This window comes from Pelophylax lessonae (genome assembly GCF_965119305.1).
Source record: "Pelophylax lessonae genome assembly, chromosome: 1".
NCBI classification, from domain to species: domain Eukaryota; kingdom Metazoa; phylum Chordata; class Amphibia; order Anura; family Ranidae; genus Pelophylax; species Pelophylax lessonae.
In genome coordinates, this window is record NC_138768.1 from 101,857,347 (window position 1) to 101,864,990 (window position 7,644).

Genomic DNA, 7,644 nt, shown 5'->3' on the forward strand with positions numbered 1-7,644 from the left:
TTATCTACACTTTACTGATAGCTGCCATAACCCCGGTATTTTTTTAAACTGTGGGCGGTCCGCTTTAACATAAGGGTGGTTCCAACGCCGAATCACCCTTATGTGCAGTGGGAGAGGTGCTCCCCCACACCCCCTCACACACTTAATGGTCGTTTTCCCCGCTTACCGAACCCACCGGTAGCGGGGAAAATGATCCGGTCTGCTGTCCCCTCAGGCAGGAAGTTCAGTGATGACAAGATGGCCCTCACTCGACACTAAGGCCTTGGAGGACCGGAGAGACATCATACGTCACTTCTTAGCAACGGATTTAAAGAGCCCATTTTTTTCATCATGAAAGAAAATGACTTTTTTTATTTTTATTTTTTAGTGTAAATGTGAGATCTCAGGTTTTTTTGACCCCAGATCTCACATTAAAGAGGTCCTGTTATGCTTATTCCTATTACAAGGGATGTTTGCATTCCTTGTAATAGGAATAAAAGTGACCAAAAAATTAAAGCTAAAATAAATAGGAAAAAAAAATGAATGCGTCCCGTCCCCATTAGCTCACGTACAGAAGTGAACACATACGTAATTCGTACCCGCATAGGTAAACGTTGCTCAAACCACACATGTGAGGTATTGCCGTGATTGTTAGAGTGAGCCCTAGACCTCCTATGTAACTCTAAACTGGTAACCTGTAGAAGTTTTTAAAGTGTCGTCTATGGCGATTTTTAAGTACCAATGTTTGTTGCCATTCCGCAAGCGCACGCAATTTTTAGGCATGGCTGTTGGATATCAGTTTACTCGGCATAACATTATTTTTCCCATTATAGAAAAGAATTGGGCTAACTTTACCATTTTCTTATTTTTTAATTCAAAAAAGTGAATTTTTTCCAAAAACATTGCGTTTGTAAGACCGCTGCGCAAATACAGTGTGATAAAAAATATTGCAACGATCAACATTTTATTCTCTAGGGTCTCTACTAAAAAAAATATTTAATGTTTAGGGGTTATAAGTTATTTTTTAGCAAAAAAAAAAATTATTTTAACTTGTAAACAACAAGTGTCAGAAAAAGGCCCGGTCCAGAAGTGGTTAAAGCAGATCTCCACCCAATAGGGGATGTTCTGCTTTTAGTCCTCCCCCCCTGCTCTGGCATATCATTTTGGCATATCATTTTGGGAGGGGGGAGCAGATATCTAGTTTTAACCAGTTCTGGACAAGGATTTGCCCCCTTAATGACCAGGCCATTTTTTGCGATTCAGCACTCCGCTTCTTTAACGGAAAATTGCGCAGTCGTGCTACGCTGTACCTAAATAAAATTGATGTCCTTTTTTTCCCACAAATAGAGCTTTCTTTTGGTGGTATTTGATCACCTGTGCGATTATTATTTTTTGCGCTATAAACAAAAAAAGAGCAACAATTCTGAAAAAAAATATATATATATCTTTCACATTCATTTATATAACATTCCCAAAAAAAAATTGAAAATCTAATTTTTTTTACATTCTAGGCCAATTTGTTTTCTGCTACATATTTTTGGTAAAAAAAAATTGCAATGAGCGTATTTTCATTGGTTTGCGCAAAAGTTATCACGTCTACTAACTACAGGAAAGAGTTATTTCCTTTTTATCGTTTTTTTTTTCTTTTTCTTTTTTTTTACTAGTAATGGTGGCGAACTGCGACATTGCCGCGGACAGATCGGACCCCTAACTGACATTTTTGACCCTTTTGGGGGGCCCAGTGACATTACTACAGTAATCAGTGATAAAAATATGCACTGTTACTGTAATAATGACATTGGCAGGGAAGGGGTTAACACAGTGGGTGACCAAGGGGTTAAATCTAAGTTTAGGGGAGTGTTTCTAACTGTGAGGGGTTGGACTTTTGAAATGATCATAGAGACCTGTGATCCTATATAGAAGGATCACAGGCGCTCTGTGATCATTCCAGAGAGAAGAATGGCCAGCTGTGCATCGGAGACCGCACTACGCTCTTCCTCAAACAGCAGACGCACAACTGACGTAGGGCTACGTCGGTTCGTGCAGGAGGAGCTGCCTGCCGCAGTATATCTGCGGCGAGCGGTCCGGAACAGGTTAACATGTACCTGATCCCAATTCATCTAGGTGATCCGAGCAGAGGTTCTCCCCCTCCCCTCCCTCCCTCCAGTCTTCTGGGACATGCCACAGGTTCCAGGAGACAGCAGGACCATTCACAAAGCGCACTGCGGCTCATGCATGCACAGTGGGCTGCCGGCTATGAAGCTGAAAGCAGCATAGCTGTCTGCCAACAGTTAGGATGGATTTTTCTTCTTTTTTTTTTTGAGCGAACAAACACTTTAATTAAGAGAAACTGGCAGAAATATGCCAACTATTTATTTTATAACCTTTTTGACCTAACCAAAAAAAGTGCCAGAATTTGAAAAACATTTGCAAAATAGTTTTAGTTAGTAAGATCTGACAGTTAGACATTTATCAAACAATCACGACTGAAAGAGATGATAAGAGCAGCAGAATTCAGAGGAATCTGTAGGAAGGAAGGAAACGCTCTCTTTATGGCAGAGTTATTCATACTTGTTCAGCTCATCCTGTATTTATTACTTGATCCTATCAACTGTCTGATGCACGCAAAGTTCATTTAGAGACTAGATTTTCAAGTACAAGATGTACCCTTTCCACTCATTGGTCATACTAATACCATATCAGGAAAATGAGCACAGGCTGACCTTACATACAGCATCCATCCATACAATTGCACACTATCTCCTTGTCTTCTCCTGATCCTGGTTGTCCTCCTGTTGGCTCCAATCACAAGTCTATTTGCATGTGTCTGATGTGTTTGGAAAAAAAGAGCAGAGTTAGGGGTCTTTCACACAGGCGGACCGTTCAGATCCGCCTGTCCGTTTTTTTGGCGGATCTGAACGGTCCCCCCATGCATCTCTATGGAGCATCAGATGTCAGCGGAGACATGTCCGCTGACATCCGATCGGATCCGTCAAATCTGGACGGATGGAAACCCTATTTTCCATCCATCCAGCAGATCGATTGGATAGGATCTGATGAGAACGGACCGATGGTCCGTTCCCATCTGATTTCCCCCATAGACATGTATGGGGAACTGACAGCTATATCTCTGCACACAGCGCGGAGACACAGCTGTCATTCTCCTGCTCAGCGGGGGATCGGCGGATCGATCCCCTGCTGAGAGAAACGGACTCCGTCCGACGGACGGAGTGTGTGAAAGGAGCCTTAGCCTCCGTTCACATTAGGAAATAGGGGGCGACCTGTGAAGTCGCGTGCAGCGCGACTTCGGCGCGACTTGCACTGACTTCATAACATGCATGTCTATGCAAGTCACCTCCAGGTCGCCCCGAAGTAGTACAGGACCCTTTTTCTAAGTCGGAGCGACTTGTGTCGCTCCTATTAGAACGGCTCCTGTACTACACAGTGGGAGCGTGAGGACAGCGACTTGTCAGGTTGACAAGTCGCCTGACAAGTCAGATCAATGTGAATGGAGTCTTAGGCTAAGCAGGGGTGATTTGTCTCACCTCAGAGATAAGCCTAAAACATATTGTGAACACTGTAGAATTGGTTACTGGGGCTTGTGTTCCTATTCTACTATTCTATCATAATATTTTTCTGAAATTTTGCTTTACTGTTATTTTAATTAAAAGCATATGTCTAGGCAAAATTAAAAAAACACATATACAGTATCTCAAAAAGTGAGTACACCCCTCACATTTTTGTAAATATTTTATTATATCTTTTCATGTGAAAACACTGAAGAAATGACACTTTGCTATAATGTAAAGTAGTGAGTGTACAGCTTGTAGAACAGTGTAAATTTGCTGTCCCCCCAAAAAACCTCAAAACACAGCCATTATTGTCTAAACCGCTGGCAACAAAAGTGAGTACACCCCTAAGTGAAAATGTCCAAATTGGGCCCAATTAGCCATTTTCCCTCACCGGTGTCATGTGACTTGTAAGTGTTACAAGGTCTTAGGTTTGAACCCCCCACAGGCTCAGTAACACGTGCAGTAACCGATATGATTGCTGCTCCTCACAGGCACAGTGCAATTCCAGCTGGGTGCTACTTCAGTCCTTAATGCACAGGAGTCAGGAGGCAATGTGAAGAGACCAGCCAGGAGGCTGCTGCCCTTGAACACAGATTTGCAGGTACAATATAGCTTCTCAACATAATAGGGCACAATACAAAGACAAGGCCTAGCTTACTTGGACAGCATCTGCTGGACTGGAGGAGTGGCTAACTGACAGGATGTGGACACAGGCTTGAGCAAGGTGCAGCAGCAACTCCACAGGCTGAATGGAGCAAGCTGCGTTATCCACTGCTCTGACCCTCCTCACACAGGAACCTTGGCTAATTCACCGTCCCTGACAAGTGGGGTTCCTCGCCCTACTCTATTCACTAACAAATGTGAGCCCAACTCAGCGGGGCACTGATCTTTATTAGCACTGCCCCAACCAAGATGGCCACAGAATGTCACTAGGGGTTGCAGCATCCAATCAGACATCTTTTCCCCCGGAAGGCCACCATGAAAGCATCTTCTAGTTGGATGGAGTGTGAGCCTGTTTGTCTTGTGCTCACGTTGGACTGCTTCCTGCTACTCCCAGGCCATCTTACCGAATGGCCACGCTGGGCAGTTGCCCCTACTGCTTAGCGACCTAGCTCCAGTCAAGCGTTAGTCCCGATTCCCACGTGAATCCCACCGCCGAACTTAGCAGGTGGCAAGCGCCTGTCTGCCCTGCCCTGCTATCAGGCCACTTGGACCATGGAGGGAGAGCCCAACAACTGCAGGAATGCCTGTCCACCTCCACGGAAACAGGCACACACACAGGACAGTCGAGTCTGACTCCCGTCCGTGTGTGTGTTCACCGGACCCAGCCACCGAACTTGGAAGCTGTCATTAGCCTGGCACTGCTGTAACAATAAATATAGCCTTATCGATAATTTGCATTTTTATTCTCATGGGTGATTGTGTAGGCAGGGCCCCAGTGCACTGCATTGTCCGGGCCCTTTAATGCTCCTAAGATGGCACTGGCTACTCCCCCTTTTACTGTCTGCGCTTAAACCTTGGGCTGCTAGTGTACATTACACTAGCATAATGCTCCGTGTATGTGATATATTATAACTATTTAACAATATAGTACAGCATATGGTATATTGATTTATTTTATTTTATTTTATTTAGTGTTTAATTTAGATCTGTATCAGTCATGATGTTGGAATAGAGGAAGAGTGACATAAATGATGGTTGTATCATATGTTATATCTTTGTGTTGTCATTATAGAGTGGCAAAAGACCAGACCTCAGCGCAGACCTTACATAACCCTACCAAACACAAGCAGACACAAAAAGAAGAAGCTACTATGTATTACACTTCCTGTTATTCCATTTGATACCTTCTCATCATTTTGTATTAGTACTGCTCTTTGAACTACTCTTTGTCACAGAGAGCATATCATTACCAGACGCATGAAGAAACCTAGGTGATATCACACACTGTTTAAAACCACATAAGAACTTCTAATCACTTGGTGTTAGGGGTTATTTTACAGGTTAGGTTGGTGTTAGGGTCAGGTATTGGAGTTTTGTTTAATTTTTAGAGTTAAGATTAGGTACTTATACATATGTACCTATGTTGACTGCTATTGCTGGCCTTCTGAAACTTCTTTATTGGTTGTCTTTGGCTTTATAAATGTTAAGGCATTGTTCAAAAAGAAGCATGCAGATCAGTAACATCCGAGTGAAGCCAAAACTCAAAAGTACTAAAGCCACTGTATCTACCAGGCAATTTGCATTTTTAAAAGGAAGGTCAACATTGGCAGTCTCCAAGCTTTCTCTTACAGGTGTAGCGCTGTTGGAATACATTGTTCATGTATTTTGTGCAACAACTGCATCAGCCAGTAGATGTTAATGCTTATAAGTTTGTAGCTGCTCTAATATAAACTCTATGCCTTTTCTCTGTAAAATAAATTTCCTGTTTCCTGTCTGCAGTTAAGCAGCAAAACTAATGTGGACTGTGCACTGTCTGTTCTGTAGGGCTATATCAAAGCTTCTAACTGTCCCTGATTTCAAGGGACTAGCCCTCTGTCCCTCCTTACTCCTTATTTGTCCCTCATTTTGGTTTGATCTATATAGTTGTACATAAAATGTACTATTTATCTTTCAAAATTGTTTCCCAGTCCTAAACCTTTTATCCAATTTCTAAATTGCTGCGTTTGTACATTTCAAAAGCCAGTGTACAGGAAAAGTAGTGGTAAAAAAGCACTTGTGAGTTTAACTAATATTTTTTTTGTATAATTCTCCTTTAGGAGGGAGTGGCAGGGGGTGTATCCGATGTCAACATAGTTTTGCTAATAGGTATCCCTCATTCCCATTTCAAAAAGTAGGGAGGTATGTCTGTGCATCCTGGACAGCTAAAGATGGCTCTTCAAAGGGGTGTACAGATCAGTAGGCCCATGTGAATGAGGCCTTAGACATTGTGAATAGGGTTGAGCGGACACCTAGATGTCCGTGTTCGACGGGTTCGGCCGAACTTTAAAAAAAAGTCCGGGTCCGTGTCCCGGACTTTTACCGAACTTTTCCCGGACACCGAACCCCATTGAAGTCAATGGGGACAAGAACTTTAAGGCACTAAAATGGCTCTAAAACACCAATGGAAAGGGCTAGAGTGCTGCAAATGGCAGCAAAACGTAGTTAAGAGCATGGCAAGTGCTCTGCAAACAAATGTGGATAGGGAAATAACTTAAAACAACAAAAAAAAAACAGAAAAATAAAACAATGTTCTTCATCTCTGAAGGACGAGGCCCATATGGAGTAGGAGGGAGGTTGAGGTGGTGGTGGATGTGGCGGTGTCATAGGCGTGCGCACAGGGTGTGCCGGGTGTACCTGGGCACACCCTAATCACCTAGGGCACATAGCATTATCGCTCTGTTTGCCAGTGAGGAGATGGGAAAGATCTCCCTCGGACCTGCTCTGCTCTATTTCTCTTTGCCAGCAGGGAGAGTAATGTATCGGGGCCATGTACATGTAGGCAAACACATGCATGTGTATTTCAACTTTGGGGTGCACACCCTAATGCAATAGGCTGCGCACACCTATGGGCGGTGTAGGTGGAAGCGGCGGTGGAGGAGGACCAGGGCCGGATTAAGAGCATCATGGTCTTGGTGCTGAGGATTTTGAAGGGCCTTAAGGGCCGTGCCTTGGCATGCACCCAGAGGAGGAAGGGTGCAGCCATGCATGCCTAATTCAACATGGGATGCTGTCTCTGAAGCCCATAAACACATCCATGCATCGGCAACTGTCCCTCCTTGTCAGGCCTTCGCGCTGTGTGGGGAGGTTCTGAGGGTGCTGCCTGGGGAAGCGAGCATAGAAGCCAGACTTCTGTGTTTACAAGTGACAGAAGAGCGGTCACAGTGAATATGGCCAACCCGGGGCCTATATAAAAGGTAGGGGCCTGGAGCTGCAGCTCCAATAGCCCCTACGTTAATCTGGCCCTGAGGAGGAGGACGAGGTAGCCAACACTGCTTCTTTTCACAAATTTTAAATGAGGGTACACCCCAAAAGAGTGAGAAAGAGCAAAAATGGAACAATGGGTGGGTAAGGTCGGTATCCATTGCTATTCTGCACAAGGTACGGAAAAGTC